General features: G+C 39.8%; 1 long non-coding RNA gene across 3 annotated transcripts in view; it reads left to right on the top strand.

The window, feature by feature from the left end:
• Positions 1 to 16,014, top strand: part of LOC141370411 (uncharacterized) — a 36,492-nt gene extending 20,478 nt beyond the window's left edge. Inside the window, exons 2-4 of one of the 3 annotated variants that reach the window (XR_012374438.1) lie at positions 1,242 to 1,365; positions 10,222 to 10,356; positions 10,879 to 14,093. This is a non-coding gene — a long non-coding RNA (uncharacterized lncRNA). Of the gene's footprint in view, positions 1 to 1,241; positions 1,366 to 10,221; positions 10,357 to 10,878; positions 14,094 to 15,419 lie in introns of those variants that run through there. The other 2 variants (XR_012374436.1, XR_012374435.1) reach the window with 2 other exon arrangements.
• The last annotated feature ends 5,651 nt before the right edge of the window (positions 16,015 to 21,665 follow it).

The following is a 21,665-nucleotide window of genomic DNA, read 5'->3' as shown; positions in this document are numbered from 1 at the left end:
ACTGCCATAACCTAGCTATTTTATCTATAGGAATATATCTATAGGAGTACTTAGGCCTGCATGAAAAAATTTAATGAGGAGATGGAAATTAACCAGCTTAAGCTTATCGGGAGCCCATAAGGAGACAAGAGAAAAAGAGGCAGCAAGAATACTTGAAGAAATAATGGCCAAAATTTCCCAAACATTTTGGAAAAGATTAATGTGCACATCCTAGAAACTCAAAAACTCAATCAACCCAAAGAGATCCACACTGAAATACACCATAGACAGACTGTCTAAAGCCAAAGATGAGGAGAGAATCTTGAAAACAGCAAGAGAGAAATGCAATATCATATGTAATTGATCGTTGGTGAATTAACAGTTGACTTTTCTCACCAGAAACTGTGGAGGCTAGTAGTCAGTGGGATGACCTGTTCAAAGTGCTGAAACAAAAACAGAATTGTACATCCAGCAAACTATCCGTCAAAAATGTATCATTGGGGGGTGCTTGGGTGGCTCGGTTGAGCGTCCGACTCTTGATTTCAGCTCAGGTCATGATCTCAGGGTGGTGGGACTGAGCCCTGTGTCCCTCCTCCCCCCACCCCCATTTCACGTACACACAGACTCTCTCTCTCTAAAATGAATGGATAAATCTTTAAAAAAAAAAAAGTATCATTGAAAGACATTCAAAGAAACAAATATAAACAAAACCTGAAAGAATTTGTCACTAGTTGACCTGCCCTGCAAGAAATACTCAAGGGAGTCCTTCAGGCTACATAAAAGGACACTGGACTATACTTGAATCCACATGATGAGATAAAGATCTCACTCTTGACTATACTGCGTACTAGGAATGTGGAGGAAAAGGCCAGACATAGCACATTTCTGGTTACCTTTTCTTCTTCTTACCCTTCAAGCTTCACACTCTGAGTTTTTAATGCAATATCCAAAAAATACCCAGTCACATTGAATCAGCCTGACGTTTGATTTGGAGGGCTGATGACCCACACTTGTTTAGACTTGTTGACATTTGGGGCTTGGAGCTAAGAGATATCTCCCTTTTGTATGACTGAGCACAACTTACGAAATAATGCCAGCAATAACAGCATCATCATTTTACAATGGAAGTCTAATTGGAGTGTGAACGGAAGTGCTATTGGCCAAGGGCCCCTATCCACTAGTTATGTCGTATTGGAAAATCTGACCCAAGAATCTGACAATCAAAAAGGATTATCTTTCATTTCTCCATTATTTGTTCACAGTTATGCCATCTGGCCCATATAACCAGAGGAAACTTGGCACCCACATTCAACTAGAATGACCATCAATTCACAAAACATCCCATTTTCTCTTTGCCAAGAACAAAGTGACAACTGATCTCAACGTGTAAGTACTTATATAAAACAAATGACTTGAGCAGGGAATATTTCTTAAGAAGATAGGGTTGGAAGAGCATTTTAGTGTCATCAGATATATCCAACTATGTTCTGAGAGTATAACCTAATTTATCTTTCTTTGTGTTTGTCTCTGAAGTTTCCCTTCAATTTAACAAATACTTTTTGAGCACCTGCTTTATAAAATGGAATGAGCCAAACACTAAAAGGATACCAAGCTATATTAGGCAGGAAATGGCTCTAGCTCTATAAGAAAGAAAATATGAGATTTCAGTGGCTTAACCCAATAGAACTTAATTTCATGCTCACTCAACAGCTCAGTGATGCTGTCCTAGGTCAGGCAACTCTCTTCCACCTGGTGAGCCAGGGATTTGGGCTCCTTCTCTCTTGAGTTCCTGCCATCTTCTAGGGCATCAGGATCTTGGCTCAAGCAGCCTAAGCGGTAAAAGAATAAACAAAGCATGCACACTTCTTAAGATCCCCAGCCCACAAGTGACACCTGTCACTTCCACTTGCCTCCACCTGTAAGAAAAAGTCCCTTGGGCACACCTGGATGTAGGAGATTGGCCAATGTGGTCCCGGGCTGGGTAGTCAACTTCCCTGCAACAACTTTATACTCAGGAAGGAGAGGAACAAGCTAGAGGTCAGTTATTTCTATTGGGTAAGATGTAGATTCTATCTTCAAGGAAACTTTGTCAGAGTAGAGAAAAAAGCTCACAGGAGAGAAATGTCACAGAGGAGGTGGCATTTGAGATGATCCTGGATTGTCAGAACTGCCAGACCACGTGCTGGTGAGAGGGGCATTCTAGATGGAGTGACTGCCACTAAGGAAGCATGGAGGTGGGAAGGGAATGTTGAGTAACTAGTTTTCCTAGAACAAAGATTTGCATAGGGGAGAGATGGAGCTTAGAAGTTGTGTTAGGTCACTTATTATGTAAGGCTCTGAATGTCAGGACAAGGAGTTGGAATTCCATGCTTCCTTTATGATGATTATCGTGCATTTTTAACACAAAGTTTCCAGAACAATGATTGCATTAATCACAAACAAGCATCTCTCCCAGACCAGACAATACATTCACTATGAAGGGATTTCATTTTTCAGACGGTAACGCTAATGACTGCATCATACGACATTCACAGGCTGTGTAAATGATTTCAAAAGTTTGCATCTGTTCCCATGCATCTTGCTACTTACAAAATACAATCCAAACATTTCCATTTCACTCTTGCTCCTTCTCACAGGATTATCTCACATAGTTATCTAGAGACCTGAGGGTAGCTTTACGCATTGACATCACAAACCAGTAGGGCCTCCCTTGGGTGGGGCAGAAGACCTTTCTAGGGCTGTGAACTCTGAATACTGTTGACGCAAAATGAACAAACCTTTTAGAATCTCTAAAAGTAAAAATTCCAGCCCAAGTTAGGACAGCTGCCCAGGAAACATACTCTTCACAGGGAGAAAAGTGCGCCAGAGAATGAACATTTTTACAGGGTTATATACTTTTTTTTTACATCTTATAAAAGCTCAAAAGATTATAGACTAACATAGAGGCAGGAATCATGAAGGTTTTTTTTGTTTTGGTTTGGTTTTTGGTTTTTTTGTTTTTGTTTTTTAAGAATTCCAGTGAGAGGCAGGTCAAATAGCTTTTTTTACTCCTGAGTTGTTTGTTTGTTTAAGATTTTATTTATTTAAGAGAGAGAAAGAGCACAAGCAGGGGAAGGCTCAGAGGAAGAGGGAGAAGCAGGCTCCCTGCTGAGCAGGGAGCCCCACGTGACACAGGGCTCCATCCCAGGACCCTGAGATCATGACCTGAGCCAAAGGCAGACACTCAACCAATTGAGCCACCCAGGCGCCCCAGGAATCACAAGTTTTAACGTCAAGGAATGCAGGGAGTAGGAACCTTGATATCTTCAAGATGGTTTTCCTTTAGGCCAATCATTTATAAAGTAGATGCACAATGTATGCTTGGTGGGCCGTAAATCAGGCTTTTGGTTTATTTTTTTTTTAAAGATTTTTATTTATTTGAGAGAGAGAGAGAATGGTAGAGAGAGCATGAGAGGGAAGAAGGTCAGAGGGAGAAGCAGACTCCCTGCTGAGCAGGGAGGCCGATGCAGGACTCGATCCCGGGACTCCAGGATCATGACCTGAGCCAAAGGCAGTCGCTTAACCAACTGAGCCACCCAGGCGCCCAGGCTTTTGGTTTAAACAAAGTTAATGTACAGTCATGCTGACTTAGAAAGAAATCTAAAATGGCTTTCCTTATACATCAGGCCTTTAGAGAGTTTTCCTCTCGTTGATACCAATACTGATCACTGCACAGCCCATAAATGTGATTTCCCTCACTTTCATCAGACAGCGTCCTCACAGCCCCAGAGTCAATGTTGGCATGGAAATCGTACTGGAAATGTAACGGGCATAAATATTTGTTTAAAGAACATTCGGGTGCAAAGGGACAGGAGGGGCACATACAGCAACATTGGGGAGCCTCAGGAAAGTAGTAGCTGGTCTAAGAACTGAACTTTTTCTGAAGGCTTTAGGTTTCTAATGGTAGCATTCTGTGGATTGTGACTTTGATGTATATCCCTCCAAGCTGGCAGGGACTTTCGAGTATACCCAAGTGGAACATTTAGGAAATCCTGATTGCGGGTGGGGCCTCACTGTTCTCATTGTGCTGCACATCATATCTTCCCTTTTTGGAACGGGGTTGGAAAGAAACAAATAAATAAATAGATTACAGAGAGATGCTGCCTTCATTTCTTCTACAGAATTCTTGAAGCTCTTGGACCTACTTTACCTGGTAATTATTTTGCCAATTTCCATTTAATATAATGCAATTTTGCAAAACTGTTTTTAAGCCATTGGTTTAATATAGTCTAAATAGGCATGATATAAGCTAGAGTTTAGTTATACAGAGCTCTTAATATTATATACTTAACCTTACTTGCTTCATAAAATAAGACAACTATAAGCAATTTCACAGTTAATATTTTTAATAAGTTCACATTCATAACCATTTTTCCCGTGATAAAGTTAGCAAAAATTTTAAAAAGATAACATCTAAAGTTGGTGAGCATATTGTGAGATGAACATTCTCATTCACCAATGCTGCTGATTTAAATAAATAAGAACACACTTTCTGGAAAGCAACTTGGGAAAATGTATCAAGGGTTTAAAAATGTCTATTCTGTTTGTCTCGATTCTATAGCACACACAAACAGAGCAAAAAAACATTCTCCACAGCAAAAAAAAAAAAAAAAATCACCAATTAATGGTGATTATCTCTTGGTGATGGGGTAATAGACAGTTTTTACTTTGGAATTATATTTTTAAAAAAAATCTATCCCCACTGAGAAAATATCATTTTTATGATTATGGGGAAAATTCTTTCCATCATTTAAGAATGTAAAGAATTTTAATAAAATAAGAAAATCTTCATAATATTCAGTGAGAACAATACCATATTTTATAAAGAATATAACATCAACTAATTATATATGTACATGTGTATATATACAAATATATAGTCATTTGCCTAATAGATACATCTGTTTCCCAAAGCCTAATATGTACCAATGAGCTAAGTCTAAAGCCACATTTATCAATAAGTATTAGGCAATTGGGCAATCCATATGAATTATGGATTTTAAAAGTTTCTAATTTACAGTTTTTCAGCACGGAGCTTGTATTGCTTTTAAATTAAAAAAAGAACACTTAAAAACCAAATAGAAAAAAATCTCTACAGAGCATGATGATATCACTCTATTCACTGTACAGTTTATAAGTCATGTCAGGCTGTCAGCTTCCTCATCTGTAAATCGAGGGGATTAGACTAGATATTCTCTAAGTTCTCTCTCAGACTTAGAAGATTCTATGGCTGTGAACCATACAGCACACACCTAATAAATAATTATCAAAACAACAGACCATGTCTATAGTAAATCTAAAAAGACTCCGACCTTGAGGTGTAATGATATAATAATGAGAGCATGGCCTTAGCATAAAATAAACTTGGCTGGTGGCGCCTGGGTGGCTCAGTTGGTTAAGCATCTGCCTTTGGTTCAGGTCCTGATCCCAGGACCCATGTCGTGGGGCTCCCTGCTCAGCCGGGAGTCTGCTTCTCCCTCCAACCCCCCCCCCCCCCCCGCTCATGCTCGCTCTCACTCTCTCTCTCTCTCTCTGCCTCTTTCAAATAAATAAAATCTTTAAAAATAAACACTGGGGTAGCATCCGGGCTGAGTCTCATTTCCCTCAGTAGAAAAGTGAGGATAATAATTCTTCTCAAAGGACTGAGAAGGGGTTGAAATATGATAATTCCAAAGGCCTTCGCATGTTGGCTGGCTTGGAGTAAATGTTTGGAGTGATGCTTTACTCGCTAATCTAAGACCTCACAGGATATTGGCCAGATTGCCCTGGACCATCAGTTTGCAGTCCCTGGATCTAAACTCCCATTTTGAACCCAGTAGCAGGAGGCAGAGGGTAACCTTTGTGAGGACTAAGCCATTTCAGCTTGGGGAAGTTGAGACGGGGGTTCAGGTGGGACCTGAGTGTGGCACACCATATCTCCAGGACTTCGGGGTTGTCGTTCTGTGGGAAGAGAAGTGGGAGGCACAGGGCGTCGAAGCGGGGCACAGAGGAGAAGCCTGGTTGTGTGTTTTCCTTTGTGCTGGCTTTCTCACCTGCCTGCCAGGCTTTCTTCCTTCTCCCCTCCCTTCCTTCAGAAAGTATTTAATGATACAGATGACGTGGCAGTCTCCATGCATGGCCTCAGAGTTTGAATATTAAATAAGATATTGGTTCTGATCCTTAATTAGCTTATAGTCTAGTAGGAGAGACAGATAATAATAAAAATCACAGACCCACGTGATCAGCCCTGCACCCAGAGTGGGTTGATGGTCCGGAAGAGAGAGAACTCTGTGCTCGGGGGGAGTAGTGGACTTCAGAACATGGTGAGAGAAAGCCTCCCAAAGACAATCTCCCCAAGGTAATTTTTCTTTCTGGCAGAAGTAGATTTTGCTCCAGTGGTCAAGATGTGTTTGAGATACGGAGGGGAGCACCCTGTCAGGAACAACACGGGAAGAGATCAATAACATGGCTCCTCCATTAGGGAACCTCATGGAAATGAGCTGCCACAAAGAAGCATCTGATGTACAGAAAGGAGGGAAATGAGGCTTACAACCAGACCATGAGGGATGTAGACCATGCTAAGAATTAGGAACAACAACTCAACAACAGGAAAACAAAAAACCCAATTAAAGAGTACACAAAGCACTCGAATAGACATTTCTTCAAAGAAGACACACAAATGGGCAACAAACATGAAAAGATCCTCAATTTCAATAATCACCAGGGGATGACCATTATAATAAAATAATAATAATAATAATAGAAGTGTTGGTGAGGATGTGGAACAATTAAAACCTTTGTGCATTGTCAGTGGGAATGTAAAATAGAGCAGCCAGAAAATAGTCTGGCAATTCCTCAAAAAATTAAAATGCAATTACCATATGATCCAGCAACCCCACATTTTGGTATTTATCCACAAGAACTGAAAGCAGAATCTTGAAGAGGTATTTGTACACCAATGCTCACAGCAGCATTAGCCGCAATAACCAAGAGTTGAGAACAACCCAAACATCCATCCATGGATGGATGGCTAAACATGTGGTAAACACATCCAATGGAATATCATTTGTCCTTAAAAGGAAGGAAGTTCGGACCCGTGCTACCACATGGATGAATGTTGAGGACATTCTGCTAAGTGAAATATGCCAGTAGCCAGGGGACAGATACTGCATGATTCCACTTCTGCGAGGTATCTAAAGTTGTCAGACTCCTAAAAATAGAAAGTAGAATGGTGGTTGCCAGGGGCTGGGGGGATGGGGGCAGAAGAGAGGAGTTGTTTCGTGGGTATGGTTTCAATTTTGCAAGGCAAAAAAGTTCTCGAGATCCATTGCACAACAATGTGAATATAGTTAACACTAAACTATTGTACACCTGAAAAGAGTGAGGATGGCAAATTTCATGTTATGTGTTTTTTACCACAATAAAAAAGAAAGAATTAGGAACAGTCTCTTGAAGGCAGCAGACCATTCCCTGAAGCCTTTTAAAGCTGGGAGACACACGGTCACACCCATTTTTGGGAATAAAGCCTCTGGGGAAGGTGTTTCATGGAGTCCCGGGAGACCAGCTGGAGGGCCTTCGAGGGTCCAGACAGGGGCTGATGAGGGTGTGACAAGCTCAGAGAAAAGAGAAAGGAGATGTGACAGCAGGAAGGAGTGCAGGTGTGGCTAGGAACCACTGTCATTATGCCTGATGTGTGCGACCCGTGGACATTGTCTGCCTGCGTGATTCTGGGCATTGTCCAGCTCCGCGTGTTGTTACTATTGCCCAGAGGTCATCTGATTCAAGAGGACTCCCCATCAGGAATGCACATGAACTGGCTGGTGATCGTGGCTCTGTATGATTCCGAAACAGGGTCCTCTCCCCATCCGGCTCCCTGGCTTCTTTCTTTTTTTGTGTGTCCTTTTTTTTTTTTTTTTTTTTTACAGTAGCACCAATTCCCTTGAATACTGTCATTCAGACTCAGAGTTGCTATTCTCCTAAAGCCAAAGAAAGAGCCCTGATTGAGGCAACGTCTATAGAAATTCAGTAACTTTCCACTTACCTTTCTTCTGTCTGCGTTCTGTGGAATTTCCCAGCAATTATATCATCCTCCAGAAATACATCCTGGGTGAAACCTTTTTGAATCTCCACATTTGAGAAAAACCATTGTAGTGAATGTTTTCCTTCATACAAATGCACTGACATGTGATTTCTGGAGACGGAGCGTGTCACCATCAGTGGGCAAGAAGGGTGAGGCCACTCCGAAAGTCAAGAGCAGGGGGGTCAGATAGGATCCTTTCAAGTCAGGGACTCTGTCAGGAATACCAGGCTCTCAGCACAATTCACCTTTTGAGGGGCGCCTGGGTGGCTCAGTCGTTGGGCGTCTGCCTTCGGCTCAGGTCACGGTCCCAGGGTCCTGGGATCGAGCCCCGCATCGGGCTCCCTGCTCGGCGGGGAGCCTGCTTCTCCCTCTCCCACTCCCCCTGCTTGTGTTCCCGCTCTCGCTGTGTCTCTCTCTGTCAAATGAATAAATAAAATCTTTAAAAAAAAATTCACATTTTGACTCAACAAAATAACATAGTTCTTTCTGCCCTTGGCTTTCGGAATTACTTATGAAATGTGGACACCCCTGAATGCCAGAGGCCAAGGATAATTTCTTCTAAATTAATCATGAATGGCCTTTAGTAAAATAATGTTGCTTGTTAAAATCATATTCAATAGTACAATTTACAAATCACCAAATCTCTTGTTTTTGTCCTTTGATATTTCATTTACTGCTTCCAAGCTTAGAGAAATTAGAATTCCTATAAAGATATAACTACTAGTTTCTGTTTTCTGCTACTTTACTATGACTTGATTTATATGTTGAATTGTCAAACCTATCTAAAGGCTTTTTTTTTGTATAATGCAAATTAAAGCATTTTTCAATATTGCTAGCACCAAGAAGTAAATCCGAAAGGGGTTTTCCTTCTCTATCTATAAAGTCAATCATTTGCATGTTTTGTAAAATGCTTAGCACAGTATAAACATGAGGTAATTTAACCCATGGGGGGAAAAATGTTTTCACTCCACATCTCCCTTGGAAAATATTTAAAGCACAGCAGTCAGAGATCTAATTTTCTTTGAAGGTACTTTTGGATAAAATCCAGGAAAACTACCCTTTGTAAAAGAGATGAATATTTCATCTGAAAACTTGGTCCACTTAAAAAAATTAACTACCAAGCATGTTTAAGTGTCTATGTTAGTTACTGTGGTACAAATTATAGTCAATAGAAGTTTCATGCTGAGAAAAACCATGAAGTATGTAAGATGAATGCTATTCACTGTGATTTTTCTCTTCAGGAGCTAGAAAATAACTACTTAGAGAGATTATGCATGAGGGTAATTGCTGTTTAATGGAGAAAAACTGGGGAAAATAATTATAAGAGTGAAGAAGATATTTCCTAATCATCTGTCATTTAAAAATAAGAAACAAAAAAGAAAACATAGTACATTTTCCAGAAAGACTTGGACATGATGCCAAAAGGCAACACTCTTGATGCTATACACACAAAAGAACTTCCCATGAAGAAATCTGAGATTGCTGTATGTAGAAGTTTTTTCTAGAGCCATCGCCAAGATGTGTTTTACTATTACAGTCACCCACCTTTATTTGACATTTCTACATAGCCAAGATGGAAGAACACACCCATCTGAGACGTCAGGTACTGGAAGGAGATGCCAATAGAAAGACATTTCCTCCTTCCAGGAAAATAAAAAAGTAGGGGGCAGTGGCAAAAAGCAATCTTTGAATTTCTTATTTTGCTTACTGTATCGAAGAAATATTAGTAAGCTAATAAAGGCCTATATTTATGGCCCCATATAGGCTTTATTCAGATAATAGTTTATTGATGCTCTCTTCTTTTGAAGCTGGTCTTCTTAAGTCTATAGATATTTGCCCCTGCCATATGCCTACCAGTTCTTCAGCCCTGCCTCAGAGGAGCTGATGCTCTGGAGGCAGAGGAGGGAGCAACTCTGTGAATTATTCAGCGTGACTGGTTTGCTGTTGTTCAATAATATAGGATTTAATAACCAGACAAGACAAGAGTACAAGAGATGTGGTGAGGCAGTATGTGATTAAGGGTGCAGCTGGAAGTAATCTCTCTCTCTCTCTCTCTGAATTTCCAGAGCACTTTATCTATGCCGCTTAGGGCACTTTCTTTCTTTTCTGATGGTACTGTTATTTCTCTCTCTTTCCCTTCCTAGAGAGTGAATAACTCGAGGGACAAGCTCCAGGTCCGACTCATTTTGGATCCCCCCACAGAGCCTAGCCTACACCTGCCTAGCATTGCTGCAAGCAGACTTTTGTTATTTAAATAAAACGAGGGACACAGAGAATACGTATGAGTGTGAAGGGGATGGGGGGAGGGGCGTGGGTTTGTGTGAAGATGCTCACATTGGACAAAAAGAGATTTAAAACAAACACTAAATGTCTGAAGCGAACATTGTTTTTACCTCTGTAGCATCCATTCATCGTTTTTGTGGTGAGAACACGATTTTCTTTTGGGGAACTACGGCTCCGCTATTGTACGTCCTTGGTTGGACTGTGATCAAGGGGGCCTGCCCTCCCTTGGCCTGGGTCATCACACTCTCATGGAGCTAGAAATTGCCAGTGACTCATCCCAGCAGTAACCTATCCACTAGGATAATAGATTGTCCATTTGGCTGCCATTCTTTGGCAGATTAAAGATGGCTACTCATTCTTTGTCAGCCCTCTCTCATCAGGAGGCAGAGTCTCTGCCCCTTTCCTTCAATCTGGACAATATGTCCCTTCCCTGTTTAAAAGAATAAATGGGAGTGATCGGGTCAGTTTCAGTGCCTAGGTCTTCACAGATTGGCCACTTCCACTTCTTGTCTCTTCAGAGGTTCACTTGGAGCCCTGAGCCACCTTTAAGTCCAGCGACCCTGAGGCCACCACACTGTGAGGAGGCCGAAGCTAACCACCTGGAGAGGTGCTGCCCAACCAGCTCCCAGCGCTTCTTGCCGTCCTGGCCCAACGTTGAGTGAAGAATCCTTCACAGGACTGTAGTCTCAGAAGCCATCTGACTACACCCACATGAAAGATCCCAATAAGAACTCTACAGATGAGTCCATCAACCCCCAAACCATGAGAGAGAACAATAAATGGTAGTTTTAATCCACTAAGTTTTGAGGTGATTTGTTACACAGCAAGATAACTGGAACACATCTAGACTCTCTGCTCTTCAGAATACTGTTGTTCAACTTTCCCCTCAAATGCTTCAAAAGAGTCCTCTTCTCCCCCATTAGAATTACAGGACTACCTTGTGTTCCTGTAACACAGTCTGGTGTCCTAAGTGTCCTATTTTCCCTCTTTTCATCTGTTCTTTTCTGTTCCCCAACTTCTTATCTATGAAATGGGGTTACAAGGTACACTCATCATAGCGTTGCTGTGAGGAAAAATTGAATACCTCTAAAGCACTTCAAACATTGCCTAGCACAAAGTAAGCACTTAGTGAATATAGCTTTTGTTAAGTATTAATCCATATAATAATGCCATGATTTAGATGAGACTGTTAAGCTTAAACAGGTCAAATCAGAAACTGCCAACTGGCCATTCACTTGTTGGCCTGCCCAGTTTAAACAAATATTTGAATTAGTTGCAGCCATTTCCACATCTGATAGAGTTCATATGAATATCCAGAATTCTGGCTTATTGCAAAAATGAGACAATCCCCTGCAAGGCGCCTGGTGGCTCTTGCTGACCAGTGACTTCCCACTTCCCATGGAGCCTGTGCTCTCTGGTTCACCCTGCCTGCCCCCCCAACTCCCTACACTGGTGTCCACCACCTCTGTTCATTTACGTTACTTGCCTGCCCTTATGGGCATTCGAGCTTGTAACTCAAGAGAGCAAAGACAGGAAAGAAGAGAGGAAGGAAAAGAGGCAGAGAGGAAGGCTGAATTCAGCACGTGGGCACGTTCTTTCTGGCTGTAGCTACCTTGGCAAACATTGTAAGAATTAAAACATACTTTATTTGGTAGGAGGATCAAATCCACCTTTATAAAACAAGAACCTATTTCAATCATTAAGACAAAACCGGTGTTTGATTTGGACAAGTGTTCTCATTCAAATGCTTGCAAAATATAATGTCTTGTCTGGGAGATGCTGTCTTTCTTTAGGGAAAACCTTGGGGAAATTTTCTATGAATGTGTTGGTCAAAAGAGGATGGGCCAGAATATTTATTTATTTTTAAAGATTTTATTCATTAGAGAACATGAGCATGGTGGGTACGGGGGAGAAGCAGACTCCCCATTGTGCAGGGAGCCCAACTCAGGGCTCCATCCCAGGACCCTGGGATCATGACCTGAGCTGAAGGCAGACGCTTAACCGACTGAGCCACCCAGGTGTCCGTCTCGTAGTAATTAAAATCCTTTCAGAATCGTTCCACTTGCTGCTTTGTTCTATATTATTTGAACTATTTAACTTTCACAGTTCATCACAGAGGAGCTTGTCTGTACAGTATGAGTTTAAAGATTCCCTGTCTTCCACCTGAGAGCATTTGCAAATCTGTCTCCCCTCTTCTATCCCAGTTCAGAAGCAGGGAGATTATCTCCATTGCAAATCGAGGGTTGAGGCTCTGGCGGTCACAAGCACCCAGTTGAGCAGCTGAGTCTCCTTCCAGGCCAGGGCCTCAATGTGCTCTACTAACACAAGAAAACTGTGAGACCAAAGAAGGAGCCTCTGTTTGGTTAAGGTTCTAGTGGACGCCTCCCAAGGGGAGAAAGTGCACAGTTTATATTATATTTAGCAATCTGCCAATCAAGGAAAAATGCAGACATTAAAGTAGCTTGTATAAAGGTTTTTATTAAAGTAATATAAACACAAAGAACAATAGGAAAATAAGAATAATAGAAAAAAGGTGACCCATTGTCCAAAAGAATAATCAGGTTTAACATAGTGATGTAGTTTCCGCCAAGCTTTTTTCTTACAAATATTAATAATCATAATGAGTAGTTTTGAATATGGTCTTTTCACTTGACATGCTGTTGTAAGCATTTCCTCTAGTATTACCTCACCTTTGTGGGCAAAATTGTAGAGGCTACAAAATATTTCTAGAGGATATGTCATAATTTGTGGGATTACTTTCCTGATATTTGTTTATTTAATTTGTTTCTAATTCTTATAAATAACATGGCTCTGAACATCATTGTACATAAAGTTTTTAATATATTTAGGATCATGTCCATATGTCAGATCCTCAGAAATGGAATTATGGAGTCAAAAAAAACATTGAAGGGGTGCCTGGGTGGCTCATTCAGTTAGGTGCTAAACTCTTGGTTTCAGCTCAGGTCATGATCTCATCATGAGCTTTGCACTCAGCTGGGAGTCGGCTTGAAGATTCTCTTACTCTGCCCCTCCCCCCACTTGCATGCGCGCTCTCTCTCTCTCTCTCTTTATCTCTCAAATAAATAAGTAAATCTTTTTTAAAAATGGAAAATTTTACAGCTCTTGTTGCATATTATTTTTTTTTTAAAGATGTATTTATTTAAGAGAGAGAGAGAGCACATGTATGCAAGGGAGGAGGGGCAGAGGGAGAGGGAGAGACAATCTCAAGCAGACTCCCTGCTGAGCACAGAGCAGGCACGGGGCTTGAGATCGAGCCCCTGAGATCATGACCTGAGCTGAAATCAAGAATCCAATGCTTAACCAACTGAGCCATCCAAGCACCCCTCATGTTGCATATTATTAAATTGTTTTCCAAAATGTTTTAACCAAGTTAGACTGCCACCTTTCCAACAGTAGGTACAATAAGTTTTTTAAATCTTAAATTGGTTAGCACGGCATTTCACAATCTTAATTTCTATTTCCTTGACTCTATGCAGAATGAACATTCTTCCATGTCTTAGGTACTTGTTTTTTCTTCATGTTGAATGTTATTCAATGTCTTTTGTGCATTTAAATATGAACTCTTTAGAGCTTTTCTTATCTTTTTGTGAGCTTTTTATATAGTGTTATTAACCTGCTGTTATATTTGTTGGAAACATACTTTTCTAGTGGTTTGAATTTTTTAAGATATTTTATTCATATGTTGGAAACATATAGAGAATAATACAGTAAACACTCATGAACCTACACCCAACTTAAATAATATTTTGCTGTAACTTCAAAAATGTTTCAAGAATAAAAAATTACAAACAAATATATGTAACCTGTATGATACTGATTTTTGGAAATTTGTTGAGACGTACTCTGTGACCTTGTATGTTGTCAGTTTTTATAATGGTTTCAACTATTTGGGAAAAGAAGAAACAGTCTCGGTTTACCACTTGCAGGATTCTCTCTAACCCAACTTGATAAAGCTCGTTAGTTGTACTTTCTAAATATTCTTTACCCTTGCTAAAATTTTTTGTCTTCTTCACCTAATAGTTTCTGAAGAAGGTGTTGAACATTTCCCACTATGATTTAAAATTTGTAACTGTCTCCTATCATTCTGTCAGTTTCTGCTTGGCATATGTAGTAACCATGGGCACGTACCACTCATGATGGTCGGTGATTCTCCCCCTTGATCCTGATGTGGCATCCCAAGTTACCTAAGGTTTTTGCTCCATGTTCTGTTTTGTTTAATACGATAACTACTGTACTGGCTTTTAAAAATAGTATTTCCTCTTTTTCTCTATTTGTCTTTTATCTCCCCACTCTCCTGTTCTCTTTTTATCTTTCAAATTTCATATGGTTTTGTTTTAGGTATAATTCAGTGGTTTTCACCTTAGCATCACATTAAAAATCACCAGGGAAGGTGTTTTTTTTTTTAAAGATTTATTAATTTATTTGAGAGAGAGAGAGAGCACGCATGAGAGCAGGGAGGTCAGAGGGAGAAGCCGACTCCCTGCTGAGCTGGGAGCCCGATTCGGGACTCGATCCTGGGACTCTAGGATCATGACCTGAGCCAAAGGCAGTCGCCCAACCAACTGAGCCACCCAGGGGCCCCAGCTGGGAAGATTTTAAAAATACCCACTGCCTACCCTCCCTGCACTCTGCCTGGCCCCACAGAGATACTATGTTAGAATTGCTTGGTTATTTTTTTTATTGTGGTAAAAAACATATAAAATTTACCATCTTAAACATTTTTAAGTACTGAGTTCAGTAGTGTTAAGTATATTCACTTTGTTGTGTGATGGATCTCCAGAACTTTTTCATCTTGCAAAACTGAAGCTCTATTAAATAACAACTTCCCATTTCCCCCTTCCCTCCAGGCCCTGGCAACCACCATTCCCCTTTCTGTTTTTATGAGTTTGACTCATAAAAATGGGATCTTAATCTCATATAAGTGGAATCATATAATATTTGTCTTTTGTGATTGGCTTATCTCACTTAGCATAATGTCCACAGAGTTGATCCGTGTTATAGCACATGACAGGATTTCCTTTTCTTTTTTTTTTTTTAGGGGGCGGCAAGGAGGGGCAGCGGGAGAGAGAGAGAATCCTAAGCATGTCATGGAGCCCAACGTGCGGCTCGATCTCACAACCTTGAGGTCACAACCTGAGCAGAAATCAAGAGTCAGATGCTTAACAGACTGAGTCACCCAGGCATCCCAGGATTTTCTTCTTTTCTAAGGCTGAGTATCATTCCATGTGGAAATATATACAACATTTCATTTAGCCATTCATTCATGGATGGACGGACATTTGGGTTGCTTCCACTTCTTGGCTCTTGTGAATAATGCTGCTATGAACATGGGTGTGCAAATATCTCTTCAAGATCTTGCTTCAGTTCTTTTGGATATACACCAAGAAATGGGATTGCTGGATCATATGGTAATTCTATTTTTAATTTTTTGAGAAACTGGCATAATGTTTTTAACAGCGGCTACACCATTTTACATTCCCACCAACAGTCACAAGGGTTCCAATAAATAATGGATATTTTGTAAAGCTCTCCCTGCAGGAACTATTTACTATCCTTCTTTTTCCCCTATTACTTCTTTAACACAACCTAATCTTTTTTACAATCAATTGGTAAATAAATTGTGTCTTAAGTTATCGGTGCATTTGCTAAAATCTATTTTCTGTTGACAGATCTTCTACCTGGGACACTTTTCCTCTTGGCAAAGCATATGCTTTAATAGCTTTTATAGAGGACCTGTTGCAAAGGTATTATCCAAAATATTTAACAACCAAGATCCTGCAGTCAAAATGAGTTGACCAGTCAGAATGAGCTCTTCCCACAGGGCAGAAGCAGGATCTTGGGAGATCCCCTACTGTGACAGCCATTAACTCTTTAGTTGTAAAATTATGGATCAATCTGGGCAGGGTCCCAAGGAAAGGTTAAGATGGCAGGAGCACACCTGAGTGTTTGGGGCAAAGATATTTACTAACCAGTAAGGGAGTGTTCAGGGGTGATACTAAAGACATTACATCCTAGTATAGCATGGGTAGTAATCAACCAGAACAGACACGAACCATAAGCAGTCTCTTTGCTCATGCCAATGCCATACTGGATATAAGCCCCAATCTGCAAGTGGCTAAATTCGTGGTCTTATGCTTTACTATTTGAAAATGGTTTCATTTTTTGTATACACATGGCAAGAGTTTAGCAGTGTAGACATCTATTTTCCCTCAGTTCCTTGAAGATATTACTTCACTGGCTTTTTTGTGTCATCTGATAGGAACTGACTGTTGCCTAATTGCACATTATCTGTCTTTTATCTATGATAGCCCTTAAGATTTTCTCGTTATTCTTGAAGTTTTGAACTCACCCTGCAGTGATTTGATTTTTTAACTTTTTTGGTATGTACAATATACTTTCAATATGAGGATTTTGGCTCTTTCTCTTCATTTTCTTCTTCTGGAATCCTTGCAGTATGTCCTTAATACCCCTTAACTGTTCTCTACTATTTTTCTTTTCTTTGGCCAGGAACTGAGTGAATTCTTCCTTTCCAGTTCAGTAATTCTCTCTTTGAAACTTTCCAGCCTAATGTTCATTCTTTCAATTGATTTTTTAATTTTAATGTCTGTATTTTATGTTTCTATTTCTCTTTCAGATCCATTTGTTTCTTGTTTCATTAGTGGGTTGTTTTTTTTTTTGCTTCATACTTTTGTGTTCTTTTTGTTTTTTCTAAAGATTTTATTTCTTTATTTGACAGAGAGAGAGCACAAGCAAGGGGAGAGGCAGGCAGAGGGAGAGGGAGAAGCGGGCTCCCCGCTGAGCAGGGAGCCCGGTGTGGGGCTCGATCCCAGGACCCTGAGATCATGACCTGAGCTGAAGGCAGACGCTTAACTGACTGAGTCACCCAGGCACCCCTTTTTGTGTTCTTTTTTTAATAGAAAGATTATCTTCATATATCTCTTTGATGAGCAGCGCATTTATTTTCAATTCCTTGTCAAATAATTCCATAAAATTAATTTTATCTAGAGAGGGGAAGTGGGAATCATACTTTCTTATGTTAGATATTTTAATATGGTTTTGGAATTTTATTTTGCAGGAGGCTCATTTTTAATAAAAAAAAAATGTTTCATCTTTTATTTCTTCTCCCTCTCTTTCTCTCCATGCTCACCTATTCCTGTCTGACTAAATTGCTTTCGCCCCCTAATATCCTGGGGCCCCCCGTTCAGAACTGGGTACAGAGTAGTATTTTGATATTACTGACTTAACTTTGATATTGTACGTGTCACCAATTCCTTCTCAGCATCAGGTTTGTCTGAATTCCTACTTCCAACATTGGTAGCTTCCTATGAACCTGTAGCTCTAAGCAATGGGTGAGCAAAATTTTTTTTAGTCTCATATGACAAGAGGGAGCGCCAGCCCTGGTCTGTGTCCTCAAAGATCTGTTTGAGTCTGTACACTGTTAGTCTTCATGAACCTTCGGGAGCTGAAGCCTTGGGCGCAGGGTTGGAGGGCCAGGAGGTAACCAGCTGCAATTCTGTTGTCTTCACGCTGGTACTTTTTTGTTTCTATTCCACGGAGGTATTTATTTTTATGCTTTATGAACCCAATTTTATAATTTTCATTTTCCCTTTTTATATCCTATTTATTATTGCTCTGTGTTTGTAATGGGTGTGGGGACGGCAGCAGGGAGGGGACATTTTATCAGAGCTTGAGGCTGCTATACCACTTGACCAGACATGGGTAACAACCTGCTTATATTTAGTTGGCAAAGTGATCAAATATTACTTCATTCCTCTTTTGATTCCTCTTCCTACTTCTGACCTTAAAGAATCCTCCTTTCTGATGTTGGATTAAAAACTCACTTTGTCCACTTTGTCTGAAGACTTTGCTATTTTATTTGAATCTTTAGTATGTATGTATGTATGTATTTATAAGTAGGCTCCACTCCAGCGTGGAGCGCAACTTGGACTTGAACTCATAACTCTGAGATCAAGACCTGAGCTGAGATCAAGAGTCGGGCACTTAACAGCTCAGGTGTCCCTGAATCTTTAGTTTTTAAATTCCACTTGGAACACATTTGATTATAAAGCATGAGATGAGGAATTTCTTCTTAAAGAGCTAAGATTTTCTCAACACCATTTATTGAAAAATCCTTTATTTTCTCATTATCATCCCCTAAAGTATTATATATGATAGGATTTATTTCTGAGCTATTTGTTCTGTTCTATTAATTTACTTCTCTCATCACCTTCTAATAGCATTCTGTTTTAATTATTGCAGATTTTATATTTTTTTATTTTTTATAAAGATTTTATTCATTTATTTGACAGAGAGTGCAAGCACACAGCAGGGGGAGTGGGAGAGGGAGAGGGAGAAGCAGGCTTCCTGCCAAGCAGGGAGCCTGATGCAGGGCTCCATCCCAGGACCCTGGGATCATGACCTGAGCTGAAGGCAGATGCTCAACTGACTGAGCCACCCAGGCACCCCAGATTTTATATAATTTAATATCAGGTAGAACTAGGCCTACTGCATTATTCCTTCTTTTTTCAAAATGTGTTTTAGTTCTTATCTATTTTTTCTCAATAAACTTTACTTCATTTTTCTAATTTAAAAAAACCACTTTGGAATTTTTACTGGTATTTGTACTGAACAAGTAAAAATTTGTATTACATTTGAGGATAACTTATAGGAGTATGACATGCTTTAATATGTCATTTTTTAAATCTCCCATTAAAATTGTTTTGATTTTCTTCTTGTAGGTTATATTCACTTTTCAAGGTAATTCTAGCTTTTTAATGCTTTTTTTCCTTTTTCCATTGTTTTTTAGAAATAATTACTTGTGGCCCGTGGGACAACTCTATCTGGTTAACTGTTTCCTACGTTGGCTAGAATTTCCATCTCTTTTGTTCTTATTAGTGAAAGTATTTAAAGGTATGAATGTACTTCTTTGGTTATGAAAGAACTTCTTGCCCTTTTTGAAAAGCTCTGTTCAAGATTTAGTTCAAAGCTATTAAGTAATTTTTAGTTTTTATTTTTGAATGAGAACATTGTGGGGTTCCTGGAGTAAGGAGGACACACACAGGAGGCTGGAAGTGAGTTGGGATGAGATTTTGAAGATCTTAGAATGTTTGGGCTCAAGAATTTGGCATTTCTGCACTACAGGAAGTGACAATCCAAGTTCCACATTTGTCCTTAAAAACTCAACTTCCGGAACACACGAAATTCCTGTAAAGCTCGCTTTGTGCTACAGCACATAGAAGCACAATGTTATATTTGAGAATCACTATTTGTTCATTTCCTGTAAGACATGTTTGAATGTAAAATGGGAGGAAAAGCCTTGTATTTCAGTTCCTTCCTGATTTTTTTTTTCCTTAAAGGGAGGGGGGAGCATTACAGTCATCCCCCACAGTTGAACACAAGCAAAACTCCGCATCAGTGCCCAGCCGTAAAACAGTCATGGAAACAGCATTGTAACTATAAATACAGAAAATATTTTTTTATTGCCAGAAAAGCAAAGTTACAATTGGTAAAGATTCTTTGTAATGTTATTTAAAACCTGAGAAATCCATAGTTTTGGTTGTTTTCCCAGTAAGTTGAAAGGACTTTTTTTCCCTCCCTTAAATCTTGGATTTAATTTTTCTTGGTCGAAGGCCCAGTGCACCAACAGTGGTGAGTCAGAAGGGATGCCTGAAATAGTTCATGTACAAGTTATCTGTGTCCGTGTCTTATCTTCCTTGGATGGCCAAGACTGTCTCTTATTCATCTATTTATTCCACAAAAGCCCAGCCAAGTTCCTATATTAAATGTTTGCTGAATTATGTTAAAAAGATTTCAACTCATCTGTCAAAAATGTGAGACAACAAGTAGCATTTTGTGATGTGTATGTTGATGCGAACTTAAGGCTTGTACTTAGAATCATAAGGCCAAAAGTAACCCAGAAATTTCCTTATCCCTTTCCTTGACTGGAAGAATTGCCCAATAAATGCTATCAGCTGCTGATGAAAAATCTCTGGTAAAGATATTTTTCAAAATAGGAATAGCAAAGTAAAAACATTTCCTTATAGAAAGTGGTCATCATTATCTAGAAAAAAACTGAATTACACATGAAATAGTGATATATCTTTCAGGGGTGAGATAGAATAACAGATGCAGGATCACTAAGCTCCCTCTCCAAAACCCTTGAAAAAATTAAAAAATAAGTTGGTCAGTAAATGGTATACTAGCAATGTGCAAACTAAGGAAAGCCACACATTCTGAAGAATGTCATCCTGCTGTAGATTGAGGGGGTTTAAGGAGTCTTGTCACTTCTCCCTTCTACCCTACCCTCCAGAGCACTTCTCAGAGGTGCTACAAGTATCCCTGTAAGAGCTTCTACTGGCTATATGCATGGGTATCAAGTCCAGAGAGCATAAGAATTTGGGTAGGAAGGGTTGAAGCAAAATTGTTACTAAAGGTCGTCATTGACACCAACCAAAAGAGAAGAGAGATATGCCTTAAGTATGTTTCTGCAAGGGGTAAGTTGGTGTTGCTCCAAACTAAAGAAACAGAGGATTCTGAGAACTCTCCCTCCCTGAGGCTCCTGGACATTCTTCATCCTTTCATCGTTGCCATATATCTCCCCTCAACCACTCTCCAGTGCTGGATTGGAGAGTAGCATAAGACATGACTCTTAAAAATAGATTGGTGGTTGCCAAGGGCTGGGGGTTGGGAGGGAGGAATGGGGAGATGCTCATCAGAGAATACAAATTTCCAGTCATAAGATGAATAAATTCTGGGGATCTAACGTATGACATAGTGATTATAGGTAATACTGTATTGTATACTTGAAAATTGCTAAAAGAGCAGGTCTTAAATATTCTCACACACATGCACACTAATGATAATTATGGGAGGTGATGGATGTATTAATTAACCTTATTATAGAGATCATTCTGCAATATATATACCTATATCATATTATACCATTGTTCACCTTAAACTAACACAATGGTATATGTAATTATATCTCAATAAAGCTGAAAAAAAAAAGACATGGCTCTCAATGTGCTTGTGGGTCTTGTGGTGGAGATTCATTTAATCATTCAACATTTTTGCAGCACCTATGAGCCACAAATACATGACAAGAAGACAGAGGGTTTGCCAAAGGAATGATGCAGCTACTCCATGAAATGGGATTTGGAAAGTGATATTCGTAAGTTGGATAGACTGGGACGGCGTTGCCAAAGCACTCATGATTAGAGGGACTCGTGGATTGGGTAGGATTTGGACTGGACGAGAGAGAGAAGGTGATGGCTGGAAGTGCGAA

The sequence above is a fragment of the Callorhinus ursinus genome, unplaced genomic scaffold (assembly GCF_003265705.2).
Source record: "Callorhinus ursinus isolate GAN/ISIS: 27379988/994484 unplaced genomic scaffold, GSC_fseal_2.0 scaffold2, whole genome shotgun sequence".
Lineage (NCBI taxonomy): Eukaryota > Metazoa > Chordata > Mammalia > Carnivora > Otariidae > Callorhinus > Callorhinus ursinus.
The sequence above is the reverse complement of the archived record's forward strand: the minus strand, read 5'-3'. Positions and strand labels throughout refer to the sequence as shown.